Source organism: Phyllobates terribilis, unplaced genomic scaffold (genome assembly GCF_046119375.1).
Source record: "Phyllobates terribilis strain yellow unplaced genomic scaffold, ASM4611937v1 Scaffold_1__5_contigs__length_1240528914, whole genome shotgun sequence".
NCBI classification, from domain to species: Eukaryota; Metazoa; Chordata; class Amphibia; order Anura; family Dendrobatidae; genus Phyllobates; species Phyllobates terribilis.
Window position 1 is genome coordinate 298,946,967 of NW_027362761.1, and position 17,041 is coordinate 298,964,007.

Genomic DNA, 17,041 nt, shown 5'->3' on the forward strand with positions numbered 1-17,041 from the left:
CTTAACATGAATCTCTCTGTTATCAGCCATGCACATGAATACGTCATTCCCAGGAAATCATTTAGTTGTTCATGTCTACAAATAAGAACAGAAACTGTTAGTTATATATTCATTAACTATTAACATAATCCATGTGCATATACACATTTGCATACATACATACACATAGATTATCCATCATCTCTATATTAATTCACACTGATTAGGTAATCTATTAAAAGAAACTAATTGATTTTCTATAATATATATATATTTTAACTTGACACTTCGACCTCTAGGTCTCTTGCAAGGGGCCTTGGAGTTTCTTCAAATTTTTGGCAGCCGTTGCTTTATTGTATAGGCAAACAGTACGGGAGACACACTTCCTAATAATGGGAATATTGTTTTCAGGAGGCCCTCTGACCTCTACGTTTCTTGCAAGGGACATTGGCGTTCCTCCAAATTTTTGGCAGCCGTTGCTTTCACTGCATAGGCAAACAGTATGGGAGACCTACTTCCTAAAAATGGGAACATTGTTTTCAGATGGCCCTCCGACCTCTATGTCTCTTGCAAGGGACATTGGAGTTTCTTCCAATTTTTGGCAGCTGTTGCACTCACTGCATAGGCAAACAGTATGGGAGACCCAATTCCTAATAATGGGAATATTGCTTTCAGAAGGCCCTCTGACCTCTACATCTTTTGCAAGGGACATTGGAGTTTCTCCAAATTTTTGGCAGGCATTGCATTCACTGGATAGGCAAACAGTATGGGAGACCCAATTCCTAAAAATGGGAATATTGTTTTCAGGAGGCCCCCCGACCTCTACGTCTCTTGCAAGGGACATTGGAGTTCCTCCAAATTCTGGGCAGCTGTTACATTCACTGCATAGGCAAACAGTATGGAAGACCCTCTTCCTAAAAATGGGAATGTTGTTTTCAGGGGGCCCTCTGACCTCTATGTCTCTTGCAAGGGACATTGGAGTTCTCCAAATTTTTGGTAGCCGTTGTTACGGGTCAGGGTGGTGGAACCTCTGTGCCACGGTGCAAGGAGGGACCCAGAGGGGCGTGACTAAGTATCAACTCAGACCGACCCTGGTCGTACGGCGGCTAACGACTCCGTGACCAGGGAGGGACCGAGCAGAGGGACCAGGTGCTACTCTGGGGATGACCTTGTAAGAGAGCAGGTGGCTCCCACGGGTCAGCAGACTGGGACTGACCGGTATAGCGGATGGACACAACCAGCAGGCAGAAGTCTCTAGGTTAGCAGACGGGTAGTCACGGCAAGTGACAGCAGGAGCCTCCAGGTAGGCTATCAGGTGGTCACGGCAAGTGACGGCCAAGCAGGCAGAAGTCTCTAGGTTAGCAGGCGGGTGGTCACGGCATGTGATGGCAGAGCAGGCTGAAGTCTCTAGGTTAGCAGACGGGTGGTCACGGCGCGTGACGGCAGAGCAGGCTGAAGTCTCTAGGTTAGCAGACAGGTAGTCACGGCAAGTGATGGCAGAGTCTCCAGGTAGGCTAGCAGGTAACAGGCAGGTAACAGGCGAGTGCTCCCAGGTCAGCGGGCTAGCAGGCACGGCAGGTAGCAGGCAGGCAATTGGCAGGTGCTTCCTGGTAAGCAGGCGGACTTGCCCATAGACAGACTGGCGGGTTGAACGGAAGGCAGACTGTCGGGCTGGAGAGTAGTCAGACTGGCGGGCTGGAGCAGTAGTAAGGCTGGCAACTGGACCTGAGGACTGAAGAAGAGGTAAGTATGCTGTGCAACAACTTTTGCTTGGGCACCTCCGTAATGGAGGAGGTGCCTTATATATGGGAGGTCCTCCGGCCATTGGCCGGGGACTCCTTAGGACGGCGCATGCGGCCCCCCTTTAAGAGAGAGGGAGCGCGCGCGTGCACCCTAAGCACAGTGCCCTGGAAGCTGCGCGCGCCGGCAGCAGCAGGAAGAGGAGCGCAGGAGGATGACACGCGGGGAGCGGGGAGGTAAGAGGGACGGCGTCTCTGCCTGTTAGGGGGCAGAGACGCCGATGCTAGAGTACCCCCCCTTTACGCCCCCTCATTTTTAGGCCAGAAAGAAATTTTTCAAGGAGAAGCGGGCATGGATTTTCTCCCTGGGTTCCCAAGTTCTCTCCTCTGGGCCAAACCCCTTCCAATCCACCAGAAAAAAGTTTTTTCCTCTTACCCTTTTGGTGGCCAGAATATTCTCTAGCTCAAAAGCGTCCTCAGCGGAAACCGGAGCAGGAGGAGAACCTGGATTGTTGGAAAAAGAATTAAAGACAACTGGTTTGAGGAGAGATACGTGGAAGGAGTTGGGAATCCGTAAGGTGGCCGGGAGTTTCAACTTGTAGGCCACTGGATTGATTTGTTTAAGGACTTTGAATGGACAGATGAACCGAGGACCCAACTTGTAGGAAGGTATTTTGAGCCGAATGTGTTTGGAGGAGAGCCAAACCTTGTCTCCCGGACGGAATTGAGGCAGATCTAGACGTCTATTGTCAGCATGTCTCTTCATCCGCTCGGAGGACTGAAGAAGTGCGGACCTAGTATTCTCCCAAATGGTGGAAAACTCGCTGACCAGAGACTCCGCGGCAGGGTTGTCCACAGAAGCGGAGACGGGAAATGGAATCCGGGGATGTCGACCATAGACTATAAAGAACGGAGACTTGGAAGACGATTCGCTCTCATGCTTGTTGTAAGAGAATTCGGCCCATGGCAGGAGATCCACCCAATCAGAATGGTGAGCGTTCACAAAGTGCCGGAGGTAGCTGGTAAGGATCTGGTTGATCAGCTCCACTTGACCATTGGACTGTGGATGATAAGCGGAGGAGAAATCCAGGGTGACATCCAGCAGCTTACACGTAGCTCTCCAGAAACGTGAAATGAACTGAACCCCTCGATCCGACACGATGTGGAGGGGTAGGCCATGGAGACGGAATATGTGAAGGAAGAAGTCCTTAGCTAGCTCTGATGCAGACGGGAGACCAGGCAGAGGGATGAAGTGGGAAATTTTAGAGAAGCGGTCAGCGACCACCCAAATGACTGTACAACCGGCAGAGACAGGGAGGTCTGTGATAAAGTCCATAGCAATGTGTTGCCACGGGGCATCAGGTACGGGAAGAGGAAGGAGATGACTGGCTGGTAGATGTCTGGGAACTTTGTTGCGAGCACAGGACGAACAGGCTGAGACAAAGTCTACCACATCCTTGCGCAGGGTAGGCCACCAATAATGCCGGGTGATGAGTAGGAAGGTCTTCTTTTGGCCAGCATGGCCGGCTAGTTTAGATGAATGACCCCAGCGAAGAACCTTCTCACGATCAGGTACTGCTACAAACGTCTTACCGGGTGGAAGACGAGTCAGATCCAAGGGGGCCACCTTCATCACCTTGGAGGGGTCGATGATGTGCATAGGCTCCTCTTCTTGATCGGAGGACAGGAAGGATCGGGACAAGGCGTCGGCTTTGACATTCTTGTCCGCCGGGCGGAAATGTAGAACGAAGTCGAAGCGGGCGAAGAACAAAGACCACTGGGCCTGACGCGGATTGAGTCTTTGGGCATTTTGGAGATATGCCAGATTTTTGTGATCCGTATAGATGATCACCGGGTATAGAGCCCCTTCACGCAGGTAGCGCCACTCCTCCAGTGCCAATTTAACGGCTAAGAATTGCGCTCAGATGAGGAGAAGAGTTTGGAGAAGAAGCCGCAGGTTACCTTTCTTCCAGAAGAAGACTTTTGGGTGAGCACCGCTCTGGCTCCGGAGGAGGAAGCATCAACCTCCAGGTAGAATTGTTTGTTGCAGTCCGGACGGTGCAGTACCAGGGCAGAGGATAAGGCTTGCTTTAAGGAGAGGAAGGCCTCCTCAGCTTCGGGCGGCCATACCTTAGGATTTGCTCCCTTACGGGTGAGCGCAGATATGGGAGCAGTCCGGGAAGAGAAATGCGGGATGAAGAGACGATAGTAGTTGGCGAAGCCCAGGAATCGCTGAATCGCCTTCAACCCCTCCGGACGGGGCCACTTTAGGACAGCAGAGAGCTTCTCGGGATCCATTCGTAAGCCTGTCTGGGAGATAACGTAGCTCAGGAATGGAAGAGAGGTCTGCTCGAAGAGGCACTTCTCATATTTTGCATAGAGGTGGTTCTGCCTGAGCCTAAGCAGGACCTGACGAACATCCCTCCGGTGTGTAGGAAGATCCGGAGAGAAGACCAAGATATCGTCCAGGTATACCACCACGCAGGAGTAAAGAAGATCACGGAAGATGTCGTTGACCAATTCTTGGAAGACAGCGGGAGCATTGCAGAGACCGAAGGGCATCACATGGTATTCATAGTGACCGTCCCGGGTATTGAATGCCGTCTTCCACTCATCTCCTTGACGGATTCGGACCAGGTTATACGCTCCACGTAGATCCAGCTTGGAGAAGATCCTAGCGTCCTTAAGGTGATCAAACAACTCGGAGATGAGCGGCAGGGGATATTTGTTTTTTGCCGTGATCTGATTGAGTCCTCTATAATGAATACAGGGGCGTAGCGAGCCATCCTTCTTCTTGACAAAGAAGAATCCGGCTCCAGCCGGGAAGGTAGATGTCCGGATGAATCCCCTAGCCAGATTCTCCTCTATGTACTCGGAAATGGCCCGGTTTTCGGCCGCCGACAACGGGTAAATACGCCCACGGGGTGGAGTGGTGCCAGGTACCAGGTCGATTGGGCAATCATATGGCCTATGAGGTGGCAGTGTCTCTGCTTCCTTTTTACTGAAGACATCTGCTTAGGACCAGTAAGGAGCCGGTAGACCGGGTAAATTAGCTGGAGTAGGTGGTGGACGAGTCGGGCGAACAGGAACCAGGCAGGTCCTATGGCAGTCCTGCCCCCACCAGAGTACTTCACCAGATTGCCAGTTCAGCATGGGTTCATGTTTCTGGAGCCAGGCTAGACCTAGCAATAGGGAATGAGAGAGTCCAGACAGCACATGGAAGGAGATTTTCTCCTAGTGCAGCATTTCTACCTGCAGGGTAAGGGGCTCAGTGACGAGCAGGATGGTCACCGGAAGGAGCCTTCCATCCACGGAGGCGACGGACAATGGTTCAGCCAGAGGTTTGGTGGGAATACGGTATCTCTCTACCAGGGACTGGGAAATGAGGTTTCCAGCAGCTCCAGAAACAAGATGAGCAATTTCAAAGAGACGGTTCTCTCCCCTGGAGATAGAGACAGACAAAGTCAGGGATGGAGAGGGCTTACTTTTGACTAGGACGACCTCTCTGAGTGGTTCTAGATAGTGTTGAGCCACCCCCGTAGTGTTCGAGTTCGGTTCGGTTCGTCGAACACCCGTGTGTTCGCCGAACTGTTCGTCGAACTGTTCGTCGAACACCTTCGAACACCGTTAAAACCAATGGCAGGCAAACAAAAACACATAGAAACACATAGAAAACACCTTCAAAGGTGTCCAAAAGCTGACAAACTGCTCAGAAGACATAACTAACACATGGAAAAGTGACAAGTACATATAGTCATGCGAAAATAAAAGAGGTGGAGGAGTAAAAGGAGGGGGAGACACAGATATAGGCATGTCATGCCCTTCTAAAATCCAAAAAGTGAGAAGCCGACACGGCCAGTCCGCTCCTGCCCGTGCCACCTCCGTGTCGCCGGGTTTGTGCCAGAGCCGCGGTGAACCCTGACGGCCAGCCCCCCTCTCCCAATACTGGTGCCTGTCCGCTGGTGGGTCGAGCGAGCCCCCCTGTGGTGGAGGCAGCTCTAAGCTTTTTAATTTAAATTGTCTCTCTAATTTGAATGAATACACTTTAAATCCATTTACAAGGATCTATTGGAGGGCAAGTCTCATGCCAGCAGCCGCGTAATTCCAGCTCCAGTAGCGTCCACTAAAGCTGCTGCAGTTAAAAAGCTTTTATAAGGATCGAGCTCAGCTGTCCACCGCAAGGCATCCTACTGCCAGTCCCAGCCCCTATGCCTTGGGGTGCCTCCTGATGCTCTTCACTAAGTATCCCATGGTCCCGAAGCATTTCCTTTGAAAAAATTAAGTGTCTAAACTACAGGTGGTGCAGCTTGCTTAACAGCCGGGATAATCCGCTCACTAGCAGACACTGCTATTAGGCACAAAGTATTTCCTGGGCTAGATGCAGTTAAAAATTTGTAATTAGATACTCTCGTTGGATGCTGAGAAAGCATTCCATAGAGTCTCCTGGCACGCCATATATGATTCTCTTAAAAAGCTTGGGGTAGGGGTCTAGGGGACCCTTTTATAGCCAAAATCACGGCCCTGTATCGCAATACGTCACCTAGGCTGAAGATAAATGGAACTGTAGCACCCTGAGGGCTCGGTTGCTACAGACGTATTGCAACTCACCCAGAGGTGTGATATCTCACTCTCAGGTAAGGATGGAGTGTGGATCAGGACCGGACGCCTGCATGCATTACACCACATTGCCGTGGGGCAGGGCGACCAATATGCCCCTGAGATGGGCACGACAGTCCCTGTCCCTGGCTGGAGTGGGGGGAGGGAACACTGAGGAAGGGGAACCCTGTAGTGCAGGAGCAGGGAGGAAGCAGTTCCTGGGTGCATTGAGAAGGGAGTATAAAAGGTGGGCACCATCTTAGTTCAGTGCAGAGAAGTCTGAGCAGAAGTGGCAGGGAGCAGGGGCTCTGCATGAGCTCTGCTCCGGAGGCGGGCCTAGTAACAGAGGCCCAGGCCTGGAAGAGGGAGAAGGAAGGAAGAGGAGCGGAGAAGGCTCCAGGAACGAGGAATGAAGGGATCCCAGGGGTGCGGACGGTCGAGTCGCCACCGCACGCCCGAATCCACCTGCGTGGAGGGGTCAGGCCAAAGGGGGAGACCGGTCCCCGAACTAGTGGAGGCAGGAAACGACCCTCAGCTAGAAACCGGAGGCTCTGACATTTTATGTGGCGCAGCCCCTCGCTACACCCGCTAGGAAGGCACCACATAGGGTCAGGGAAACTGGCGCCAAGTTTACCAAGTGGAGGCCCGAGGCAGCCGGACAGAAGTGTTGGTAAGAAAGGCCAGACAAAGGACACACAAAGGGGGTCCTGTGAAGTGCTCCAAAGTTATCTGGGAGTTGTCTGAGCCCCTCACCTGGTGAGCACAGTACGACGTGGGCAGCCGTTACCTGCAGACGTGGTCTGGATAATAAGAACTGTGAGTAAAGGCCCTGAACTGCATCACTGACTCCGTGTCGTTACTGCTGCTGCCCTGCACCATCACCCCCATCCTCCGCATACACTGCCCTTAGGCTATACTCCTCCCGTGGGGAGTTATGCTACGCTCTGCTGCACCCACAACACCAGCCTCAGTGGTCTGCCCTGTAGCGGCGGTTCACTCTGACCGCAATCCACGGGTGGCGTAGTCGGACATTTAAACATGAAAACCACATAAATAGTTCCGCCACTGATTTGACCGCCCTGAGCCACGGAACTGGGTCGCCGCCACGAAGACTACAACCACCAGCATCCACCAAAAAGGGTCCGGCTCCGGGTGTCCCAAGGCCCAGGGGGTGCGTCAGAACATTTTCATCACCTTTCACAATCACCAATGGGACAAGGCAGTGATGTCCTCTGTCCCCTCTCTTATACATCCTAGTGACGGAGCACGTGCTCTCATCAATTCGCCATAACCCCAATATTAGGTGGATTGAGGTGGGAGGCACCGAGTACAAGTGCTCTCTATTTGCTGATGATGTCCTAGTATATATCACTCAATCACATATATCCATCCATGCTGTTATGGCTGAAATAGATCACTTTGTTACATGGTAAAATTTTAAAATCAATGCAGCGAAGTCTGAGGCCCTCGATGTCTCCCTCCCCAAATCCATATAGGATTCCATCCAGTCCAACTTTCCCTTTGCCTGGCCCTCACAGGGTATCAAATACTTAGGAATTCCTATTCATAGAGACCTCTCCCATCTATGTTATCTTAATTTTGGGCCCTTTATTGAACAACTCCATACAGACCACGGTTGGCAAGTTAGAACTGTAAGATTCACTACGTGAACCACTGGTGTTTTGTGGAAAAGCACATGTACACTGCGTTCCAAATTATTATACAAAAAGTGTTTAGGAGTGATAAGGGAAGAATTTGTTTGTTTGTCAGTTAAACTCATTGATGGTGATGTGTGTCAGGGCTCTTTATATCACTGTAAGCAATTGCAGACACCTGTGCTAATTAGTTTGGCAGGTGTGTCCAATGAAAGGCAAGACTACTTAAGAAGGCTCTCTCACATTATTAAGCAGCCTACATTTTCTGCCAAAATGGGAAAGAAAAAGGATGTGTCGGCTGCTGAGAAGCAACAAATTGTGGAGTGTTTAGGTCAAGGCATGACTACAATCAACATTGTGCGATGATCAGGATGAAGTGTCTTGGCAATCAAGAAGTATGTAGCTGATTCACAGTACACACGTGTGCGTGCTGATAAGGGCAAATTGAGGACTCTTTCCTACAGGCAATTACGTCAGGTTGAAAGAGCAGCGGCAAAAAAGCCTTGTCATAGCAGCAGACAAGTTTTTGAAGCTGCTTGTGCCTCCAACGTCCCCCGAACAACAAGATGCAGGGTCCTTCAGAGGTTTGCAGCTGTGCATGCGCCATCCTGTCGACCTCCTCTATCCACTTCACACAAGCAGAAACGGCTCCAGTGGGCCAAACATTACATGAAGACTGATTTCAAAACTGTTTTGTTCACGGATGAGTGCCGTGCAGCGCTCGATGGTCCAGATGGATGGAGTGGAGGATGGCTGGTTGATGGACACCCCACGCAAACACGGCTACAGCGCCAACAAGGAGGAGGTGGAGTAATGTTTTGGGCTGGAATCATGGGGAGAGAGATTGTCGGCCCCTTTAGGATCCCTGAAGGCGCTAAAGATGAACTCCATAATGTATGTGGATTTTCTCAAACAGCACTTCCTGCCATGGTTCAAGAAGAAGAACCGTGTATTTCACAGCAAGATCATTTTTCTGCATGATAATGCACCATCTCATGCTGCACATAAAACATCTGCATCTCTGGCTGATATGGGCATAAAAGGGGACAAACTTATGGTGTGACCCCCATGCTCCCCTGACCTCTACCCCATTCAGAACCTTTGGAGCATCATTAAAAGGAGTGTCTATGATGGCGGGAGGCAGTTCACATCTAAGCAACAGCTCTGGGAGGGTATTCTGTCCTCATGCAAAACAATTGAAGCAGAAACCATCCAAAACCTGACAAATTCAATGGACGAGAGAGTTCAGAAGCTCCTTTCGAACAAGGGGTCCTATGTGAAAATGTAACATCACCTAGAATAAAGTTTTGAGTTGAAAACTGTTTGATTTCAGTTTCTAACAACCTGCTAATGCTTATAATTTCAAAAATGACCATTTTTTTGGTCTTTATTAAAATGAAAAGGTTGATCGAAAAGTTTGGGGGATCTAAGAGTGTGGCAACCCAGTAGTCATGATTACTTCGAATTCTGACAATATGAGGGTCATGCTGCAGGTAGTGCAGCAAGAAGGCACTTATGTGCCTTGCGCATCTCGGAGCCCCAAAATTATTTTCCGGGCTAGATGCAGCTAAAAATTATTTTTAATTTTAAATCTGGTGAAGCTTTAGTATAGATGGCCTAATAGGATCAGTGCTGCACACTGCTACAAAGCCCAAATTATTTTCCAGTCAAGATACAGATAAACATGATTAGTAATTTAAAAGCTTAAAACGGTTGGTAGGGTGATTTTAACCAATCATCAAGCTTTTACTCTCCCCAGGATGACACAGGGGTAGAAAAGTCGTTTCGGATCCATGATTTGTTCATCTTTATGAACGTGAGTCTGTCTACATTATCAGTGGAGAGCCGCGTGCGCTTATCTGTCAGCACACCACCAGCAGCGCTGAACACACGTTCAGACAGAACGCTGGCTGCGGGGCATGACAAGATCTCCAAGGCGTAAGTGGCTAGCTCCGGCCATTTATCCAGATTGGAAGCCCAAAAAGAGCAAGGGTCCAGTGACACAGTCGTGGCTTCAATGTTTACTTGGAGATACTCCTGTACCATCGTCTCTAGGCGTTGACTATGTGTCAGACTTCTTGTCTCCTGTGGCCTTGCAAAGGATGGGCTAAAAAAGTGGTGAAATGATTCCGCAAAATTGATGTTACCAGCAGATACTGTGGTTCTGTTACGGTTTGAGTGCTGAACACTTGACGGTCCCACGGTTGGCAAGTTGGAACTGTGAGATTCACTACGTGCACCACTGGTATTTTGTGGAAAAGCACATGTAAGATTCTGCAACAGTCTCTGCTGATACTCCTGCATGCGTGCATCCCTTTCTATGGCAGGAATAATTTCTGCAAATTTACTTTTGTACCGGGGATCTAACAGTGTGGCAACCCAGTAGTCAGGATTATTTCTAATTCTCACAATTCGAGGGTCATGTTGCAGGTAGTGCAGCAAGAAGGCACTCATGTGTGTTGCGCATCCAGGAGCACCAAGTCCCTGTTGTGTTGGTGGCGAGGTAACAATCATGCTTCATTCCTCTGTCCTCTCCCCCCAACCTCGCACAACAGAAATGTGATCAAGGTCTCCCTCATCTGATGAGTCTTCCATCAGTTCGTCCTCCACTTCTTCCTGGGCTCCTGCACCTTCCTCACTAGTTTGGCTGCTACCATGCGCCCTGGTAAAACCATCTCCCCCACCCTCACATGCCTGCCGCCTTGGTGCTGCCGACCGTCTGGACCTTGCAGATGTTAGCCCTTCCGCATACAACTCCTCCTCCTCTACTTCCTCCACCTCCTCTTGTGCCACCACCTGACTCCGAATTCTGTTTAACACGTGCTCCAGCATGTAAATCACCGGAATAGTCATGCTGATAATGGCATCGTCAGCACTAAACATCTTCGTCGCCATTTCAAAACTGTGCAGAAGGGTGCATAGGTCCCTGATCTGAGACCACTCCTCCAGCGTGATTTGCCCCACCTCTGAATCTCGTTGGCCCAGGCTATACGTCAGAACGCATTGCACCAGGGCTTGTCGGTGCTGCCACAGTCGCTGCAACATGTGCAGAGTTGAATTCCACCGGGTAGGCACATCGCATTTTATCCGGTGAAGTGGCAGGCCCAACGACTTCTGTAGAGATGTAAGTCGCTGAGCTGCGGGATGCGAACGGCGGAAGTGAGCACACAGCGACCGTGCCCTCTGCAGAAGGCCATCTAGTCTGGGATAGTGGGCTAAAAATTGCTGGACAACCAGGTTCAACACGTGAGCCATACAAGGCACGTGTGTGACATTGCCCCGGCGAAGGGCCGCACCCAGGTTTGCAGCATTGTCGCACACGGCCTTCCCTGGTTTCAGGTCCAGTGGAGACAACCATTCATGAAATTGGTTCTCCAGAGCTGACCACAACTCCTCAGCTGTGTGACTCACATTTCCCAGACATTTCAATGTAAAAACCACCTGATGACGTTGAGCCCTACTGCCAGCATAGTAAGGAGGTGTGCAGGATCCCTTCTGCGCAGTTAGAAAGCTTGTGGCATGACCAGACAGGCTTTGGGTGCAGGTGGAAGACCGAGAGGAGATTGAGGAGGCAGAAGCAGTGGAGGAACTTTGACATAAAGAGGATTGACGCACAACTCGTGGGGACGGCAAGACTTGGACAGCAGCCCCTTGTCCTGCTGTCACCATAGTTACCCAGTGCCCAGTCAGCGACATGTAACGCCCCTGTCCATGCCTACTCGTCCAAGTGTCTGTGGTGAAATGCACCCTGTCACACACAGAGTTTCTCAAAGAAGCGGTGATGTTGTGTGCGACATGCTGGTGGAGCGCAGGCACACCTTTCTTTGAGAAGTAGTGCCGACTGGGCATCTGGTACTGGGGCACTGCGACGGACATAAGGTCTCGAAAATCCTCTGTGTCCACCAGGCGGAAAGGCAGCATTTCTGTAGCCAAGAGCTTGCAGATGGTGAAATTCAACCTCTTAGCTTTCTCATGGCTAGGAGGAAATGGTCTTTTACTTGTCCACATCTGAGGGACCGAGGGCTGGCTATTGTGCTTAGACGGGGTTGATAAGGGTGTCCCCGGCAAACTGCCGGTCTGTGAGGAAGATGCAGGCGGACATGTTAGGTTGCCTTGATCCAAAGGTGGTGCTATCGATGTCGGACAGCGCTCAACACCAGCTGGTGTTACCACCTCCAAAGAAAATGATGACCTGCCAATCACGCTGGCTGTTGCGGGTAAAGAGGTGGCAGGTCTGCGCCCCAAAACAGGTGTGACTGCTGTCCCCCCAGTCACAGAGGATGAAGAGGCCGCGGATGCACAAGATATGGCAGACGGTGATTGGCCCGGCCGGGTAGGCCGCATTGTAGCACACTGTGCTTCCCACTGCAACTTATGCTTCATGTCCATGTGCCGGTTCATGCATGAAGTACTCAAACTATGTATTTTTTGGCCTCTACTTAGCTTTTGCTGACAAATGTTACAGATAACACGAGTTGGGTCATCTTTATCGATCTGAAAAAATGCCCAGGCTATGCAAGGCTTAGCACCCATGCGACCTGAAGAGCCACCACGACTTGTGGTGAGAGGCAGAGTTGTGTTTGAGGATGCAGTTGTTGACGTGCTTCCAGTACTACGTCTCTGTCCAGGAAGGTGCAACCTGACCTCGTCGTCACTAGCATCTTCCTCCACCTCCTCTGCTGACCTCATCTCTTGGCTGACTGTGGGTTGACAGTAAGTGGGATCTCCGACCTCATCATCATCACCCTGTGCGTTATCACACCCGTCGTCCTCAGAGCCAACCTGTTCCTGCCCTGACAAAAAACTAAAGTTGTCGCTCCAATCAGGTATTTGAGTCTTATCATCGTCTTCCTCATTGTCTCCACCAACAGGAGTTACAGTTTGGGAATGAGGGTCTACATTATGGTCAGAACCTTCTGCGTCTGGTCCTGGATCCGACTCATAAAGATTCTGGGCATCAGTGCAGATCATTTCCTCGTCTGGATTCACAGAAGCGCTGGAGTCGACCTCTGATTCCCAGGCTATAGTATGAGTAAACAGCTCTGCAGACTCAACCATCTGTTCTACCTCATACTCAGACGGGCAGCTGGAGATTTGGGAGCTGTGAGGAAGCAAGTGCGATTTGGGTGACACCTTTGAGGACTGGAGTATTTGTGATGTTGAAGTTGATGTGGAGGAGAGCCCACTTAAAGGAGCACTTGATATCCGTTGAAGCACCTGCTGTTTTTGTGCCTCATCTGGAATTTGTAGCGATTGGCGTGGCCGTAAGAAAGGGATCTTATCACATTGTCCGCTAAAAGAAGTAGACATTTTAGTTTGGCTGGAAGATGGTCTTTCTTCTGCAGATGTTACTGTTGCTTTAACACCTACCCCACGGACACAACCTTTTTTCCCCTTCCCAACACGCCTATTCCCCTTTCCACCAGCAGCAGGCCTTTTTCCACTCATTTTGGTGGTTAACTAATTCACAACTCTGGAGTTGTTTGCAGAAAAAAACAATGGATGGTAACCGAGCAGAGCTGAGTGGCCAAACTGTGGTATTCGGCCAAAACTATTGGCTGGGTTAGATGCAGAAAAAAATTATTTTGAATTTGCAACCTGATGGAGGTCAGTATAGATTGACTAATACAAATAGTCCCACACACTGCTAGAAGCCCAAATATTTTTTCAGAGGTACTGTAGATGCAGATAAAAATTATTTTTAATTTGCAACCTGATGGAGGTCAGTATAGATGGACTAATAGACCAAGTCCCACACACTGCTAGAAGCCCAAATATTTTTTCAGAGCTAGATGCAGAAAAAAATTATTTTTAATTTGCAACCTGATGGAGGTCAGTATAGATGGACTAATAGACCAAGTCCCACACACCGCTAGAAGCCCAACTATTTTTTCAGAGCTAGATGCAGAAAAAAATTATTTTTAATTTGCAACCTGATGGAGGTCAGTATAGATGGACTAATAGACCAAGTCCCACACACTGCTAGAAGCCCAAATATTTTTTCAGAGCTAGATGCAGAAAAAAATTATTTTTAATTTGCAACCTGATGGAGGTCAGTATAGATGGACTAATAGACCAAGTCCCACACACCGCTAGAAGCCCAAATATTTTTTCAGAGCTAGATGCAGAAAAAAATTATTTTTAATTTGCAACCTGATGGAGGTCAGTATAGATGGACTAATAGACCAAGTCCCACACACTGCTAGAAGCCCAAATATTTTTTCAGAGCTAGATGCAGAAAAAAATTATTTTTAATTTGCAACCTGATGGAGGTCAGTATAGATGGACTAATAGACCAAGTCCCACACACCGCTAGAAGCCCAACTATTTTTTCAGAGCTAGATGCAGAAAAAAATTATATTCAATTTGGAACCTGCTGGAGGTCAGTATAGAAGGACTAATAGAACAAGTCCCACACACTGCTAGAAGCCCAAATATTTTTTCAGAGCTAAATGAAGAAAAAATTATTTTTAATTTGCAACTTGATGGAGGTCAGTATAGATGGACTAATAGACCAAGTCCCACACACTGCTAGAAGCCCAAATATTTTTTCAGAGCTAGATGCAGAAAAAAATTATTTTTAATTTGCAACCTGATGGAGGTCAGTATAGATGGACTAATAGACCAAGTCCCACACACTGCTAGAAGCCCAAATATTTTTTCAGAGCTAGATGCAGAAAAAAATTATTTTTAATTTGCAACCTGATGGAGGTCAGTATAGATGGACTAATAGACCAAGTCCCACACACTGCTAGAAGCCCAAATATTTTTTCAGAGCTAGATGCAGAAAAAAATTATTTTTAATTTGCAACCTGATGGAGGTCAGTATAGATGGACTAATAGACCAAGTCCCACACACCGCTAGAAGCCCAAATATTTTTTCAGAGCTAGATGCAGAAAAAAATTATTTTTAATTTGCAACCTGATGGAGGTCAGTATAGATGGACTAATAGACCAAGTCCCACACACTGCTAGAAGCCCAAATATTTTTTCAGAGCTAGATGCAGAAAAAAATCATTTTTAATTTGCAACCTGATGGAGGTCAGTATAGATGGACTAATAGACCAAGTCCCACACACCGCTAGAAGCCCAAATATTTTTTCAGAGCTAGATGCAGAAAAAAATTATTTTTAATTTGCAACCTGATGGAGGTCAGTATAGATGGACTAATAGACCAAGTCCCACACACTGCTAGAAGCCCAAATATTTTTTCAGAGCTAGATGCAGAAAAAAATTATTTTTAATTTGCAACCTGATGGAGGTCAGTATAGATGGACTAATAGACCAAGTCCCACACACCGCTAGAAGCCCAACTATTTTTTCAGAGCTAGATGCAGAAAAAAATTATATTCAATTTGCAACCTGCTGGAGGTCAGTATAGAAGGACTAATAGAACAAGTCCCACACACTGCTAGAAGCCCAAATATTTTTTCAGAGCTAAATGAAGAAAAAAATTATTTTTAATTTGCAACCTGATGGAGGTCAGTATAGATGGACTAATAGACCAAGTCCCACACACTGCTAGAAGCCCAAATATTTTTTCAGAGCTAGATGCAGAAAAAAATTATTTTTAATTTGCAACCTGATGGAGGTCAGTATAGATGGACTAATAGACCAAGTCCCACACACTGCTAGAAGCCCAAATATTTTTTCAGAGCTAGATGCAGAAAAAAATTATTTTTAATTTGCAACCTGATGGAGGTCAGTATAGATGGACTAATAGACCAAGTCCCACACACCGCTAGAAGCCCAAATATTTTTTCAGAGCTAGATGCAGAAAAAAATTATTTTTAATTTGCAACCTGATGGAGGTCAGTATAGATGGACTAATAGACCAAGTCCCACACACTGCTAGAAGCCCAAATATTTTTTCAGAGCTAGATGCAGAAAAAAATTATTTTTAATTTGCAACCTGATGGAGGTCAGTATAGATGGACTAATAGACCAAGTCCCACACACCGCTAGAAGCCCAAATATTTTTTCAGAGCTAGATGCAGAAAAAAATTATATTCAGTTTGCAACCTGATGGAGGTCAGTATAGATGGACTAATAGAATGATGCTATGCCCAAAAGATTTTACTTCACTAGGTGCAGTAAAAAATTGGTATTCTATACACAGGTGTTATATCTTGCAACACAGATAGGCTACTCCACTGACTAACACACTCTGCAATAGGCCAAAAAGGATTAGCTTTGCTAGATTCAGCCAAATGCTGTGAAAAAAACGTGCACAGCACTGGCACAGACCTGCCTGGCAAAAACTGATAGGAACTCATGTAACCTAGTCCTGAAAAGGACTCCAATTACAATTAGTCTTTACTCCCACAACCTATCTATTTAAGAGCACAGACCTCCCTGATAAAAGTCGTAGGAAATGCTGTAACCTAGTCCTTAAAAGGACTGCAATCACAACTATTCCCTACTCCCAAGCTATCTGTATATTTGTGCGAAAATTGGCTTGAAATTAACAAGGTATAGCGCACACAGCAACAGCGGTGCCGTCTAACACGCAGCTGCAGCAGTGAGAAAATGGTGGCGACGGGGAAAATAGCTTGGTCTTATAGGGCAAGGACATGTGACATACACTGCCAATGACACATGCCCTTGCTTGTGTGAAAAAAAGCACTTCGCTCCGTGTGTGCGCTGCTGATAGGCTGACAGATTGCACCTCCCCACTGCAAATGCGGGAAAGAGAAAAAAAAATGGAGATCTTCATTGTTCCTGCAGAGATCCATCCCCTGCCCCTCCCCCCACCCCGCTGTACACTCAAACTGCGTATTAACATTAATTTTCATCATTACTGAGAAAAAATCCAGTTATGATTTTGGTGCACGAACAGTTATCGAACATAACCTCGAACAGCCAAATTTTTCTCAAATTGTTCGTGTTCGCCGAATGGCTCGAACACCGCCCAAAACAGCTCGAATTTGAGATTGGCGAATAGTTCGAGTAGAACAACGCTCATCTCTATTTCTAGACACTTGAAGTCTCCCGGCCTCTCTGGACAGGAACGGATCAGGTGCTCTTTACTGCCACAATAGAAACAGCTCCCCTCGGCTCGACGTGACTCTT